We start from the raw sequence: 18305 nt of genomic DNA on the forward strand, positions 1-18305 counted from the left end.
CCATTCTCCACACAACCAACAGTGTGAAACCTTGGTTACACTATATCAGTGTATGAAATAAGGCCCGATATCCTGAGACGAGACAGTCAGCTTTCTGATGGACAGTTTAAATTTACATCTGGCCAGCTGATCTCGTAAAACTTTTAGATGTTTCATATATTTCAGTGAATTCACCATATCTTGATATCTTGATAAATCCTTTTTGGGCTGGTAACATTTTGACCTGATGTTTGTCTGGGTTTTGGCTTATTTAAACAAAACCGACATCCATAACTTGCCAGATTGTCACACAGTGCTAAAAATGTGTTGGCATTGTGATATGGATGGATGACTGAGCCGCATAGTGTTACAGTGAGTACAGTAAGTAATAAACATACATGTCACTGACAAGGACATACGTGGAAGGATCTGTATCTGACAAGATGACTAATATTGTTAATTGGATATTTGTAATCCTCATATGAAACAGGTTTCTCGGTTGCTCAACTCGGGGACTTGTCAGTATTAAATGAGACAAAACCCTTTCAGTAATTTTACAAATATTCTGCTGAAATGTATTGTTCAAGGTGAAAGCAATATGTGTTACCTGTGGCTCTCATCCCAGACACATACAGTTGTCTGCAACACATTCTTTGCATAGGTGGTGTCTAGAAGAGAATGTGTTTAGGCTGGCTAATTTTCCTGATGTCCTTGTATCCCAACTGTGACATTGATGCTCATGATATCAGTCACTGGATTTATCTGGCCCAGGCTGGATTATTTACACCTAACTTAAATGATTCAGAGGCAACAAACATATCTGGTGGAGGATTATGATAAATGTAAAAGTATGCGTAATATTTGTACAGATTAACAAAGTTTGTCATGTTTCTATTCCGCTACATTCTAATAATGATGTGTCACATAAACATATTACCAACTTTATGACATCTAGTATCATAAAGCATGAAAGTATGTTAGTCTGAAAATGCGAGACTTTTGTGATTTGTTATGTATGACAAGTGAAAATGGTTTAATGCCACATTTAGAAATAGTCCAGCAATGTTATTGTGACACCAGAAATATGCTTCACACATTATTCCCATAATGGGAATAAAATTCAAGTCTTTGCCATGACGAGTAAATTCCTTGACCACAGGGCTACCCCATGTAATTGATAGTTACATCATGGATAATAAGCACATATTTAAAGGTGTGTTTGTGAGATAATTTCAGTTCATCTGAGCTTTCAGTCAGATTATTAACAATAGCGACTTTTTTAAAAAATTGTTTTAGAACCTCTACCTTTTGAACTGAAACTTATGGAATATATATGATACTCCATCATTGGGTGTACCATGAACAATAATTATCTTAAACATCATTCAAACATATTTGCAGAATCCTCTAGACCCATAGACTGTAATGTTCAGCGTGGCCTTGGGAATCAGGTTAAAATATTTATCATGAATGCAGTTGTTCTTTTTTTTTTTTTCAATATGTACAAAACAAAATGGTCATGTCACATTGAACAACTTTTAAGGACAGGCTTCTTGATCTTAATAGATAGCCGTAACCATTAGACATGTCATGTTTCCTTAAGACTCCATGAATACTCATCTTCCTTGTCAGTGACGAATAGCTTGTTTCACATCTGGTAGACTGCTGTGTCTAATGTGGTCATTCTTTTTATGAATGACTTCACAAAACATATTGTTTTCTGAGGTTCCCCTGAACATGATATTGATGCCCATCTCACCTCCCACATCAGACGTATCATCTTACACATAAACAATGCATGAAAAGCACTTTTAAAAAACAATTACTGTCACATTTTGCATACCTGAATGGATAGAATGTCAGTGCATGTTAGCTTCAATGTGTTTTAGCTTGTATCAAAAGAGGGCAGTCAGGGGTAGCCTAGTGGATACAGTGATTGTTCATTATGCTGAAGGTCCAGGTTCTATTCCCCACTTGGTTACAAAGTGTGAAACCCATAACTGGTGCCTCTGTATTTGATCAAATATTGGTAAAAGTGGCACAACACTTGACTCATTTACTCCACACTTCAACATTGCACACAGCTGTATTTCAGATGTTTGACAGTCACCTGTACATAATTAAGTCAGGACCAAATCCTGTGATTAATACAATGAACAACAACATCCAACAAGATAGAATAACAGGCTGTAAACCAGGCCTGTTCATCCAATTCATTGCAGTTTGTATGTGACCAATTCTCATAGAGAATCCTCACATGGTGTAGATGTATATAAATCACCATGGTTACAACACATCAAGGGACTGTTGTTTTGTTACATCCAGCCATACCAGTGGAAGGTATGTGAAAATGGTTTATTTTATTAAGAGTGTAATAATGGGTAGCCGTTCCAATGATAAATCACAGTGAAAACTAAATTAATCTTGATCTATAATTGCTTTCAACTTGTTAGAATGACACAGCCACACCATTGTACATGAGGTCACACACAATGATGAAATCGAGGTATTAACTGAGTTTAAATAATCACATTATCTGTTTGATCATTTCTTTGATCATGTATCACTTGCCATCAAGTGAGACATTTTCAACCTAACCTGTTTCAAAATGTTAAGGATAATTTAAAAATGACTATGTCAGATAACTACTTTTATTTTAAATGATACAAGGATTTCCATTAATTGAAAGGATATATTTTTTTCTTGAAGGAAATGAAATGAAATTTGCATCTAGAGCAATTATGATGCTCTTCAAAACCTGTAACTCTAAAGGGAAAGCATGCATTAGGTAAGTGATCGTCGATATCAGCAAGTGAGTGAGTGAGTGAGTTTAGTTTTACACCGCTTTTTACCAATATTCCCGCAATATCACAGTGGGGGACACCAGAAAATGGGCTTATGCATTGTACCCATGTGGGGAATTGAACCTGGGTCCTCGGCCACTAGGCTACCCCTCTGCCCCTCGATATCAACAGATTAATTTAAACCCTTGCTTTCATAACTTTCCATACTGATCAGGTGAATGCTGAAACTACCGGCTTCCTTGTACTTCAGTTATTTACCATTATATATTTACTATTTTTGTGCTGTAAAAATTGCACTGTTTCCGTGCACCAATATGCAATGAGTTAATAAATACATAGCCCATAGTTTTTTATTCACAGAACATGAAATTCAAAACTTGTTCACTGTATAAATTCAACACTGAAATGAAAGGTCCTGTCATTTATCAATATATGGCATTGATCATTTGAATGATACATGTGTGAATTGTATTTCTCATTGCTCCTTGACACTAATGGAGTAGAGATGAGAGCTATAAACAGTTCAGTTTCAAAATCAAGCTTTTAATGTGTGCATCTTAAATATCATACATCAACAGGAAGAACATGTATATTTTATTATTTTTAACAGTTGTTTAATATGCACTCACCAATCTTCCAGGTACCTGAAGGAGGAAAGATTTAATGTAACATCGGCAATATGTCAGCCATATCATGACTGAAACTTGTTCTAAATGCATGACATACACAAAATTTATAATACGCTGTCAACGAAGGACAGTAAAATTACTAGAATGTCACAAAATGAGTTAAATCTAGCTAGCATATATTCTTTAAAAGTAGAAAACCATGTTTGGGCAATACAATGTAAAAATAGGCTTTTGATCACTAACAACTGCAAGAAGAGCTCCATACTAGGGATCGTGGGAACTTGTCCAGCTATATATAATGGCAGCTGTAAATATCCAAGTCTGGACCAGGAAGAATGACACTATTATGGACCAGACAATCCAGTGATCACAGGATATGATGGTATGCTTTAAGTCCCAATCCCAATCCCAATCCCAATCCCTTTAGTCACCTGTTCTGGCCAGCATGGCTGGCTGAAAACTGACTCAAACCTGAACTTCATGGGTTTCTTAATAAATACACAAATATGCTTCGAATGCTTGAAAGGGATGAAGATGATAGTGATGAGGTATATCAGCTTTGTACTGTGAAGCAGCCAGATGATGACTGTATTTCAGGGTACAGTTATAAATCATGTATCAACTCTTCATGTTGCCTTCAATCGTGGAAAAGGCAGTGACAGCTAATACCGCTGTTATCTTTGTAACATGAGATTGTTGATTGTTCGTATCAGTCTTTTGCATAGGTGCAAAAAAAGATGAGACATTTCATGAAATGTAACAAGGCATGACATTTAAATATTGTATCAGTGATGCAGAAAATCGTACATTTATTGTTCACGTAATGTGCCATTACTGAGGAGTTATTTGGTTGACGGTCACGAGTTTGTATTCAGACTATGGTGTTAGCACCTCTGAATCACTTTTGTTTCATCTGATCTTACTTTTTGGTAAGTTCTGCTTGTCACGCTGAAGACCAAATTTAAATGTTCATGGGAACAGTGTGTGAAATCCATTTGTATCCTCACGATTTTGCTGGAATATTGCTTAAAGCCGTGCACTCACTCACTAACTTGATTGATCTCCTTGTGTTTGCAGAACACAGATGTGCTGCACCAGATAATGTTTGTTCTTCAGTTCTTCTGAACTGCAGGGCCGAAGTTAACATTTCTTAATGGCGGCACTATCTACATTCGAGACCACAAAGCAGTCAATGATGTAGGGAAGTCCAGAATCTTGAAAAATTACATCAGGCCCCTCTAAGTAATTGAAGGAATTACGGCACATTTGAAGGAATTGCATCGCAAACGTAAACAAATGCAGCCCACTCTCGAAACAATTGCAGCGATATCAGTAGTTTAGCGGTAATAACATAAACACAATGCCCCTATTGGAAGCAATGTCGGTAATACTTGAAACATGGTCGACCATCTTCGGAGATTTCTCGTCTCCGTTCCGTGATTTGTTGGTCGCCTCCTGAAACTCACACATCAAAACATGGCGTCACTGGAAGGAGCACCCGTCGCAGTGAGTTTTGTTTTTACTTTCTATTAGCATTTTTATAATTATTCACCTTTGACCACACATGTTTCAAGTATTACCGACATTGTTTCTGATAGGGGCATTGTGCTCATGTTATTACCGCTAAACTACTGATATCGCTGCAAATGTTTCACGAGTGGGCTGCATTTGCTTACATTTGAGATGCAATTCCTTCAAATGTGCCGTAATTCCTTCAGTTACTCAGGGGGACCTGTAGATGCTGTCAGATGCAATAACCTGATTTCTGAGGGTGAAATGGTTCCATTTATGTAATCTCTAATTTGACCACATTTTTGTTATGTTCTTTTTTTAAACAGTTTCCTTGTTCAAAATTGTGGCATCTGTAATCGAGTTCTGAACAAACATTAATAAATATGTTTAGACAAAATTGTGTACAGGCAAAATAAATGATATAAAAAAATTTTGATGTACAAACAGTACCCTAGGCTACCTATGGCCCTGAACTGACAAGATTAAAATGTGTATCACATTTTTTTCAGATGAATATGAGGAAGATTAATTTTCTCAGATGTTGAGGTGCAAAAATGTTAAAAAATTAACAAGATATTATTCTGCCAGACATATTAGTTTTTTTAAAACATACCTTTTACTTTGATCGATATCATCATAGATATGATTTTATGTTTTCCCTTTTTCTGAGACAATCATTGCTCTTATTACTGAGATAAGATGTATCAGGTTAGCACAAAAAACTAATAACATTTCATCAAGAAATACACTGAATATGAACTGCTTTAGATATCATTTGAATTGTTACTGCTTGTGGATCAAATTTTTATGATACCTGACTCCTAAAATATATTCAGCATCCACTGTTGTCTCCTATTCTACCAGGGACAGATATAGATGGTATGGACAGTTATGGACGTGAAGATTAAGCACTGAGGGGCCTTTTATTGTCAGTTCAGTAGGGGCCTGGGACTGTCATTTACAACAAATAATTTTTCCATTAATTTTTCAACACACAAGAATAGCTTTTTTGGGATGGGGAGACAGGACAATTCTGTGCATCCTGTATATACAACTGGTTTCTGGTTTATGATTCTGTAGTTTGGGCATCATGTGTTTACCGTAGTGAAAGTTTGCTGAGGGGATTAAATGAGGTGATGATGTTTCACCAACATCCCTTTGTGCTTGAACTTGCAATGGTATATTCACGTACATGAGTCGACTTTAAACTTGTGATTTTATGTCTCTCATCCCAAGATTAGTTCATCCTTGACATTTGGAAATATTTTTTAATATGACATATGAGGCCTTGAATATAGCTGTCAGCCCAAAATGTGCCCAACGAGTGAAAAGCATTAAAAGTCAGCAAGTCTTGGTTGGGGAAATGGGGGCGGGGTGTGTGTGTGATAATAAGTGGATACATATTGTATATTAACAGTCATTTTTTGAGGTGGAAACCTCATATAGTGACATTAGAAAGCATTTTTGCAAAGTAAACGTGTGATTTATTTACTGGCTGTGAGAATGTCATTTCCATTAAAAGATTGTGAAACTCACAGCAAAAATGTGAGAGTTGACAAGTTACCTTTATCAAAACCATTTGAGCAAGTCTTATGTGACACTCTTTGAACTATTTGTACAAAGAGTGTGGTTGACTACACCTCAGATGTTACAAATGTAGATACCAAAAAATGTGGAACTGAAAGAATACTGACTGAGATGAAGAGCTGATAGGTGTCTTGCAACCTTGGAGTCTTTAAGCCACCCACCTTGTCACACATGCTTGTGGAGAGTGTTATATCATTCTGGATCTAAGCTTCAATCTAAATTTAATACCAATGAAGCAATCTCCCTGGTCCTTTATTTCATCTGCATTAAAGCATAAACGTCCATTGTGGTTTGCAGTAAAACTTTCTACAAACACTGATATAAGCATGAACCCTTTCAGAATGTGTGAGAAACTAGACACAAGAGAGACGATACTGCTGAAAGGTCAAGTCTGGTAGCATGGGTGTAAAGCTGATCCTTCCTTCGACCAGTAGCTGGTCATGTCTTGCTGTCTTCACATGTATGTCCTCATTCATGCTGGAGGCTTTCCCCCATTGTGCTATAGATATTTTGTAATGTTTATGTTAAACCCAACCAATGGGCAAACAGCTAATTCATAAAACTGAAATAATTTTTTTTAGATGAATAATATTTATAAGGATCAAACTGGGGACTTGTCCTCAAAATGATTGCAGCTCTAAGATGATTGTAGTTCCCATACCGTGAGGAATGGAGCGATGGCCAGTGTAGAAAAGAATACACCTGCCTATCCAAATTTAGTAAACTGAAAAATATACTTCACATTTGCATACCATAATTATTTTCAAAATGAAAATCTGTGATTACACTAAACCAACACATTCTTCCAACAGACTGAAAGATTATAAAATTTGAGATCGTTCTCCAGGTTCATCTTTGAATTATAGAACAAACCCAGTATTCCTACTAACTAAACATCTGAAGAGGCAAATACAAAATATGATAGAAAAGTTTGATAAAGCATAATGCCTATGAATGTCTCTTGTACTATTTCATAATGACATTATCAATCAGACTCAGTCAAGGGCAACAATCCCCATTATGGTATTTGGTATGAAATGTTTATAGTCGATCCAGCTATGATCAGCGTAGAGAGAGACTACACAGAATATATAGGCTATGTTATCATTACACCGGGTCAGTGTTAATACTAGAATTACAGTACAACGTCCATAAGTTATAATGCACACTTCCCACAATGTGTTTCCGATGCGTTTCTCACGCTGACAAGGCTTGGATCATTAATTCATAATATCCTTAGTGCAGACTTAATGATGGTAACTGTTGCTTTCTATTCATAATTGCAGTTCCATTATATGAATAGGTGACTCTGATATAATCCATATTTGAGTAGGACACTTATCACATCCAATTCCAGGAACAATCTAATCTGTAATTGTAGGATTCCTATTCCTAGGAGTGTGAAGACATACCATCTGTACTAGGAGCAGCATTGGTTTTCATTTCGGTGGAACCACCCATGGTGCCTCCTGTGCCTTGAGCGATATGGTGTTTTTGTTGCTCTTGGAATACATAACACTTATGTATAATGGTGTTGATAAAACATGAAACACACCCAAATATATTGTATATTATTGTTGACATTTGCTTATCTGCATCCAGATATGTTTCTCTTACATAACCCAAGTGGAAGTTATTTCAGAAATGTGGTTCATATTTGTTGTTTACATAGCGATTTTTGACTGATATCAGAGAAACTTTGGGCTTATTGCCAGAGCTGGTTGAAGTTTGATTCAAGTTAAAAATACACCTTGTTTGTTTGCATGAATTTTATGATGTAAATGATGCAGTTTGTGACAATCCTGATACAGAGACAACCTACACCAGGTTGTTGCAGCCTCATCTGAAATGAGCATCAGAGCATGGAACAATTATCATTTTTTGTATCCTTCTCCTTTACAACACTTTAATCTATTAAAATACATTTAACCTCCTTGTCATGGATGACTGGAGATCCTTAGAGAATGTAATGAATTTTCAGTAAACTGTGTCAAGACTGATACTTATACATACTGAGCCATCATCTTATCCTGAAACGATAGCATAAAGCTTCTCTATATAGGTGGAAACTTTTGCGCGGTTGTTGAACCTGAATCAGAAGAAACGAATAGTATGTTTCTGATGTTAAATTGAAAGCTTTCTGTATGTATTGAATATCTGTATGCATTGTAAATGCTTTCTTAACCACTGAAACATCCCTTGGTATGCTTGAGTCATTTTCCTAACATTTCGGCCAGTGGGTAGCTTAGTGGTTAAAGCATTCACTCATCAAGACCTGGGATTGATTCCCCACATGGGAGCAATGTGTGAAGTTCATTTCTGGTGTCCCCCCCACAGTGATATTGCGTGAATATTGGAGATGCAAGGAGACACTCAAGTCTGGACTGGACAAGCCAGTCAATGAAAAAACAAAGGGCATGAATCCATGCTGTCGGGGAACAAAGAGACTATCAACTAGTCACTGAGGTTGACCACCCAATACATTAGGTCACTACCATGGCCAACAGAGTCTGCAGATCAATTAATATTTTTACACAGAATACATGCTGATCTATTGACCAAGGTAATAATGTGGCACTTTGAACATACTTCAGAAGGATTGATTTGGTACATAACAAATGTACACATTATTATTATTTTATTAGGACATAATTATTAACATAGCAACTCTCTTATGAAGATTGATTTCTGGAGTTGGGCTGTCTTTCATGTAATTTTGTACTTAATGCCTTATAATCATCAAAATGAATATAATCTGAAGGTTTCAGAAAATCTAATCATTGGCAAACAAATCTGGAATTGGTTCTGGCCTCGAGTATTTATTTTATTGTTTAGATTCACATGTTGAAAGTATGATATTTGATTTTATGTGTTGCTTATTTGAAACAGATGGTAAAATAATGTGGCATCCATATGAGTAATAACACTTTTGTTTTGATTGGCATAGTGTTAGTGTGTGAAGAAACAGGATGTAGAGTTGTGTATCTAAATACAGCATGCTTCATCTAATAAAAGGATGCAAATAAAACATATCATCAAACTTTTTAGGTTTTCAGTTTGCAATAAATCAGATCAGTAGGTTCTTTTACTGTCAATATTCCTGCAGTTTATCCATTCAGATAGAAATATGCAGCCCAAACCTTGTTAGTGTTTGAAGCCTGCATGCCTGATGTTGTACCCAAATGAACTCTGGAGAAATATTACAGGGTTTAAAGACATCCTGGGCAGGATTTCAGGACCTAACTTGCCCTTTTCAGATATCATCTAGGCATGTTTTCAGGACCAAACCTTCCCTATTCAGACCTAGGCAGGATTTCAGGGCCAACCCTTTACTTATTCAGACCTAGGCAGGATTTCAGGGCCAACCCTTTACTTATTATTCAAACCTAGGCAGGATTTCAGGGCCAACCCTTTACTTATTCAGACCTAGGCAGGATTTCAGGGCCAACCCTTTACTTATTCAAACCTAGGCAGGATTTCAGGGCCAACCCTTTACTTATTATTCAAACCTAGGCAGGATTTCAGGGCCAACCCTTTACTTATTCAGACCTAGGCAGGATTTCAGGGCCAACCCTTTACTTATTCAAACCTAGGCAGGATTTCAGTTCCAACCCTTTACTTATTCAAACCTAGGCAGGATTTCAGGGCCAACCCTTTACTTATTCAGACCTAGGCAGGATTTCAGGGCCAACCCTTTACTTATTCAAACCTAGGCAGGATTTCAGTTCCAACCCTTTACTTATTCAAACCTAGGCAGGATTTCAGGGCCAACCCTTTACTTATTCAAACCTAGGCAGGATTTCAGGGCCAACCCTTTACTTATTCAGACCTTGGCAGGATTTCAGGGCCAACCCTTTACTTATTCAGACCTAGGCAGGATTTCAGGACCAACCCTTTACTTATTCAGATGTAGACATTATTTTATGGCCACACAGGCCCCATTCAGACCTGTGCAGGATTTAAAGACCAAACATGCCCCATCGAAACCTAGGTAGGATTTCATGGCCAAACATGCCCCATTCAGATCTGGGTAGGATTTCAGGACCAAGAATGCCCCATTCAGACCTATGTAGGATTTCAGGACTAAACGTGCCCCATTCAGACCTGGGTAGGATCTCAGCACCAAACATGCCCAACTGAGACCAATCAGGATTTCAGGGAGAAACATGCCTCTAGACATAGGAAAAAATTCAGGGAAATTTCTGATTAAGCTTCGAGAAACTGAAGAGACTGTAGGTAACTATACTTTCACATCACTTTAGCTGTATTTCAGATCTAAGATCTTCACACATTTGATGTATGTGGGAAATGAAACATGGGGCTTCGACGTGATGACAAAAACACTCACTCTACTTGCCTGAAGAAAGTGAAGAGCAAAAGAGCTAAAAGAGAATTCTTGCATAGTGCTGAAGCAGGTAGCTGGCTACATGAATCTTCATCCATATGTAATAAGGCGATGGAAACAAAGCAGGATAATGACATTCTGCTGGAATGTTACAAAGGAATGGCTTCAAGATAAGCCTCTGTACTAACTTTGTAACTGACTTGCACTATCGACTTTTACCAGAGACTTCTTACGCATGTGGAATGCGTTTGTCATTTCTATTTGCTCGTTAGTATGACTCTTTCATTAGGGTTTGTTCATCAAATACCATGAATTTACATTCAGGAGGAACAAATATTTGAGATTTTGAATTCTGCATCTGCATTTTTTGTAATGCTGACTGGAATATCCTCATTAGGTGATGCTGTCAGGAAATTAAGGAGAAACAATATCCTGAGAACCGTGCATGGCAAGGATTCCAGGTTGAATGTTGTTGTGACAACCACTTCTTTGTCACAGAGTTGTGCACGAACACACAGAGATGCGGACTGGGTAAGTGTAACACTGCTTTGAACTGTATTTGAGTCATATCGCTGTTTGTTATCTTGTCATACAGACCCTGATGCAAATATATCCAAGAAAGCCTGCACAAGTCTAGAAAATGTGCCAAGTCTGAAAATGAAAAAAGTCTCAAGCTCCTTTTCATTTTAATTTATTTTGTTACTGTGAGATTTTTTTCTGTCAAATATGTCCATTTCAGAGACTAGTTGTTGTTCTAACTGTTTGTCTGCTTGATATGGGAGAAAGCTCCTGAGTAATTCAAATCTCGGACATGTATTACTCTAGTGAAAATCTTGAGCAGGGTATGATGTGAACATACCGACACATGATCTTGGTGAAAGTTAGTTTCGAACCACACCATGTGTATCTGGCATGGCTAATGGGTGAACGTCTGCCCAGTGATATGCAGTAGTTTATACAACTGTATCAGAAGGTGATCTCCCAACCTATCTGATGGGGTGTGTCATGGAATGATACAGATCAGTCAGCCTCTTTTTCCCTGGTACATTCTAGGTCAAACTGCTGTTGCCTAATACCACCGATGTTGCAGACAATTGTGTAAAATGTCCTTCCCTCAATGCTTTATCAGCCTGCATATCAAGCATCTTCCACATGCGCACATTCAGCTGTGGCTGTTACCAGTCTATACCTGAATTGTTGTCCCAGGTGCCTGCACTTGGCTGTTGGGGCTGCTGAAGGGTAATAGGTAGCATATCCTTCAGACAGCTGCCTCCCAACCACAGCTATGGGAAGAGACTACAAAGCAGTTGAGGTCTTTCTTTGCCACCTCATCTTATACCACGGAAACCATTGGCACAGAGCACAGTTTTCTGCAGTGAACTATTTCACATTTGAACTATCTATATTCAACTTCTTTACCTTTCGTTAAATTCACCAACTCAAGTTCAATCCTTTTGCTAACTTTGGTTCATTAAAGGGACACCAGGATTGGCTTAAGTGGCAGACTCAGCAAATTTGATTTCAGTTTCTTTACGAAATGGTTTTCTTACTGGTTGAAATGTTAATTGAATATCCATGTCAGTTTAGCTGTTAGTGATTATCTGTCTTAATTACATAGAGACATGTAACACCTTCTCACCACAGGTAATGATAATTCATCCTATTTACACAAAGACATGTGTCAGTTTTTCACATAGTATTAATTACAATGTCTATAATTAGGCAGAAAATGGGCACATATACATTTTTCCTTCATGAATGGAACTGAAGAATTATATATTCCTTTGCTAGGGGCATTATTCCAACCTATGAGGTCATTTGCCTATCCATCTGTCTGTGTATGTCTGTGCATGTGCCTGTTCATCTATCCATCTGCTTGTCCACCAGTCTGTGCATTTGCTTGTCCACCAGTCTGTGCATCTGCTCGTCCCTTTGCTTGTCTATCTTGTCCATCTCTGGGATGACTTCATGATGTGAGAGAAGTAGCCATCATATACTACAGCCCAGTAATCCAATATCATAATGCTATGGACAGATGTTTTGGCTGAAGCTCATCACTCTGATGCCTGGGTGCATCTTGACAATGTACAAAAGTGCCATCCCTCAATCATCCATCTACAACTAACTCATTAACCTCCCACCCCACTCATGCACTCACTACACTCCAAAATAACATTCACTCAATTAGCGATATGATTATTGTTTGACTCAGTGACACTAAAAAACACATCTGACTTCCATCTAATACAGGAAGGAAACAACATGTTAGCATGTTAACGTGATTAGTTTTCTGAAACCTGCAAAGAAATGAATTTGTTACAGATAGGAAAGATGCTGTGATGATGAATGCTCTCTGTATCTGCTCCAAGTCCTGATACATGGGAACTGTATCTAATCGTCATCTATCTTCAGATATAAATGGATGATAATAGCCAGGAGGTATTTCTTTGTCATAATTATTCATGCTACGGCCTTCACATTTTACACAACAAAATGTTTTATGATGGGATGTTATGGTGGAGGAATTGTATTTCCGGACTTCATAATGTCAGTAAGCATCTTTTTTGTTCCAAGAAGAAAGAATCTAATGACATCATATGTGACAGATAACTGATTGGAAAGGTATGAACAGACATCAGATGGAGATATAGAACCATACATGCAAACACTGCTGTCATGTTTATGGTCAGTCTGCAGAAGATCAAGGCTCGCCTCCATAAAGCACTTGTTTCAGCGCTATGACTGCCATTAACTTCTAATCATAGAAATATTGCTTTCTGCAAACACTGGTAAAATAGAATAATTTGAACTATTTATGCTATGGCTTCCTGTTCAGATAAGTATTGCTTCTTCTTCAAATTATTTTCACTGTTTTCTTGAACCACACTCTTTTCCAAATCTCTTCCTGTCCTCTGGTTTCTTTTCTTTTTTTCAGATTTCAAAACTTAGTGTGAATTGGGAGTAGCATAACATTTTATACATATATTTTCATATCATTTGCTCATTTGCAAATTATTGATTGTAATTGCATATTTTCTTGTAATGATTACCTTGTCAGAAACATAATAGGTCACTGTGACCTTCTTTAACTGATGAACATGTATATTCCTATTACTTTGCTCTATACATTTAGTGAGTGAGTGTGTGAGTTTGGTTTTTACTTCGATTTTAGCTTTTTTCCAGCAATATCATGATGGGGGACACCAGGAAAAGGCTTCACATATTGTATTGAACTCAAGTCTTCAGTGTGACTGATGACTCAACCACAAGGCTACCCAACTGTCCATAGTGTGCTTGCTTCATAGTCTCTGGAAATTTGTTTTTCATGAACCAAAAGTCAGTCTGTACAAGGTCATACCCCTGAACCTAACACTGATAAATAATAAAGAAAATCATCTCTTGCAACTTCAATAATGGAGTCTTTATTGCACCTCCAACAATAGTTGGAACAAGGTTTTCCAAACAAAATCAGCCATGTTCATAACACTAACAGTGTGTGATCTGACAAAGATAGCAATATCCTGAACCAGCATCACTGAAGCAACAATGGCGAGATATGGCTGTATGTTCACTAGTCTCTGTTATTGCTTCCCAAATTGGCTTACTCAACCAACCATTCAAACTGAGTCTGTGTATTACTCCTGCTGGGGGGAATTGGTATTTCACGCCAGTTCTCATATAACCAATAAAGACAAGCCATGCAAAGTTATCAGTCCCTGTGCAATTCAAATCAAAATCTTCACTCTTGTTTACATGGCAATGCACAGTTTGACTTGCATAACTGACCGAACTGATGCTATCATATGAGACAGACATTTAATCCCAGAAATGTTGTTATCTCATTTAAAAATGTATATTTGTTAAAAATATATCCAAATGGAGCTAAGAGCAACCCTTAATTTCAGGGAATAGCCAAATTTACAAGGTCTTATTTTTGTTGGAATCTCTGTATTCTTAGAGCTGAGGTAATCTAGTCTTGCCAAATAATTCTAGACTTGAGGAAGACTCCTATTTAGTGTATTGACTGGGGTCCTGAAGAAAGTAGTACCATAGTATTTAAACTGATCCTGTCAGCAGACACTGTGTGATTCCAGTAAGTATTAACAACTGATAGTGGAAAACATGTATGATTTGCATCAAATTCCATTGATAGTAACATTTTGTAATTCCACTAGTGTGTTAAAATTGAAAGCCAGTTCACACAATGTACTATTTCAGTTCATCTGATTGAGATGTACACATTTGTAGTTAACTGAGATATTCCCATACGTATATTTTATATGTAGTTTTTTTTTCATTATGAGGTTTTACTTTTAACATTCGTCATAACTGTAATGTAATCGATTATGAAACAACTGGAAACAAGTTTTGTGAATTTAACTGAAATCACCTCATAAAATGGCTCAGAGATAACAGATGTCACAGGGACATGTGTGATACCTGTTTCTTATGTCCTTTGTAATCATATGGCTTGAATGTTGCTAAAAGCAGCTTAAAACCTACCTCACTCACTCCCTCACTATTGTTGCCACATATGATTGCACAGTGGTTTTCAAGAATACAATATAATATTGCCCAGGTATCTGGAATACAAAGTAAGTGAAAGTGAAAGAAAAAAATATTCATTACTGAAATGATTTAGCCTTCCATGATTGCACATCATTCTACATTTCTTCTATTCACACACATTTCAATTACTTTTTAAGAAAAATACCTTTGCACAAGACATTCCTGTGAGAAATATAATTTTTCAGCCGAATGTACTTACAAACTTACAAATTCAATTTCTCTTAAACAGTTCGTATTTTAGATTTCCCCAGTGATCGAAACCTTGTCACAATAAGATTTAGTACCCTTGCATTAATGCAGATATATCTATTTGTTAACTCATTGTTCCTTGCAGTGAGAAAAGCCACTCACATTTTCATCTTATACAATCAATGTCATAAAGATAGCCACATTTTCTTTGAAGTGATCGAGGTAATAGTATGGGTGAATAGCAGCTCCCAGTTACAAACTATTTCAGCTGATACAAGCGTTTTCTTTCCATTGTCTCCAGACAGATACATGTTTTTTTTGTTTTTGGTAAAGGGCAGCAGATTGGGTCAGCCCAACCTTGAAAACAGAACATAGCCAAGTCTACCTAGACCTAATTTGGTTAACTAACAATAAGTTCTGTGAGGCAACCGATTATTCTTCTATCCTGGGACTGGTAGGTCTTTAGACTAACACTTGACAAATTGTCCAGAAGGCTGTAATTGTGCACTTGGATTGTTCTTATGAAGGAGGTATAGCAAGTGAGGAGAGTAGCTGTGAACCTGTGTCAGAGGTGCCAGATACTTTAAACAAGTGGGATGGAGATCTGTAATTATTGCACATTGGCACTGACTGAGTACACTGCAACAGCCTATAAGACTCCTGGATAAAGGTTTGAGTGTGCCTTAGCTGCAGTCTGGTGCCACACATTGGTTACCGGAGCCATTCTCAGAATGGTCAGACAGTGTCAGTTGACCCATGAAAGAGACGCACACCAGACAGACAGAGCTGTCAGTCTCTCATTGAGGTACTATCTAATAACATTTTGTCACACTATAAGGTATTTTGACCATCTAAACAACATTTAATGATCATTTGTTAAAAGTTACATAGCAAAAAATACACCATTTTGGGGCAAACTCTTGTTTTTGTTGTTTAATGCTGTAATCCAACAGTCCAGTCATTTGATATGTCAATAATCTAATCTGAATCAGATAGTTTAGTGATTGATATCATGAACATCAATCTCTGAGACTTAGATATGACATGCATCAACAAAATAGGTGAGTCTGACACCTGATCCACAGAACCGTCTACAACAAGGGTAGGTTTCTGAAGATCCATTCTTATATACATCCCCGAAAAGGGATGTAAACTATTTGAGCATGGATATTTTTTTATTAAGCAGAAGAGTTAAGAGAAGGAGGTAAACACTGTATTTGCTTCTTGAAATTGGACAAGACAAATCTGGTGTCTCATCACTTTGAATTATGGTAACACCTTAACCATTACTTGTTGGCACTATTCTATTTTAGATGGTGTACATGTACCAAATTACAGTTTCAGACATTACATCATTGCAGTGAGTTATGATCACCTGTAATAAGAGGCATGCATATCAAAGGTATGGGATATCAAAGAGATGATATAAAGATGAAAGGGGAATAGGTATGTGGGGTTTTGCCTAAATGTCAGCAGCACAACCTATATAAAATCAGAGTCTGTAATCAGTGAAGCAAGGGTGGGCAAGCCGATGATTATAACAGGGGAGACAATCTTTACCACATCAGCAATGACAGCAAGCTGTATGTTCTGGTATACAGATGTCTACAGAAATTGACTCCCCACTCTTTCACTGTTACCATCAGTAAATTCACTATGTAGTGTGTATCTGGTTAGATTTGTCAATGAATGTTGGGTAACCCAGCTATCATGATGCTGAATTTAATTTGGTTGTATCAACTCTGACCCTGCCTACCCATGAAGATTAGAATTGATCTACAGTAACCCATGCTAGTGATAAGAGGCAACTAATGGGCTCGGGTGTTCAGGCTTGCAGACTTGCTTGACACATGTCATTGTATCCCATTTGTGTAAACTGATGTTCATGCTGTTAATCACTGGATTTTCTCGTCATGACTCCATTATTTACAGACTGGCGCCATATACCTGGAATATTGTTGAGTGTAGAATTAACTAACCAACCAACCACCCTACCAATTTGACCCTGGCTTGTTGATTGCATATCAAGTCCATGAATGGAACTCCTAAAAATCATCACAGGGTCTGACTGGCATTTGAAAGAAGTTGGCAGCTTGTGTTGATGTGAGGATGCTGTTTGGAGGAGGTAATCATACCATTGGGTTCTCTGCTAGCAATCTGAGACTGACCTAACTTCGGCATAAACCACTTTCCACAAGTGTTCATTTATTTCAATCTGGGAATTACTGATTCATTTTTGCTGTCAGTATTACTTTCTCTGTTTGGCATGGGATACTGTAATTAATGAATTGAAAAATGGAATCCAGCTACCAGCTTTTATAGCTGGAGAGATTTTTTTTAACTTTGGAGGGATTCCAGGACCAATTTGGTTCAGGTCCAGACTTGTCCATGAGTCAACTAGAACTGGTAGTTCCAGTGGTTCAAGAGTGAGCAGTTCCTGGAGGATTGAAATAACAGGAAACCAACAGTGGAAGGTGTCATCATCGGCATGGTACTACAGATATGTACCCAAATGTACCCTAGTCAAAACCAGCATACAGAAACAAAACCAAGGACAAGTCCATTCAGCGTTGTGCTGATTTCTTGATTGGAACTGTCTTAATGTTGTATCAGATGCATTTTGTTTTATTGAATTATGTAAGAAATGAGCACACATTGTAATGAATAATTTCACAATACCACTCATAATCT

Source organism: Haliotis asinina, chromosome 3, assembly GCF_037392515.1.
Source record: "Haliotis asinina isolate JCU_RB_2024 chromosome 3, JCU_Hal_asi_v2, whole genome shotgun sequence".
Classification (NCBI taxonomy): Eukaryota; Metazoa; Mollusca; class Gastropoda; order Lepetellida; family Haliotidae; genus Haliotis; species Haliotis asinina.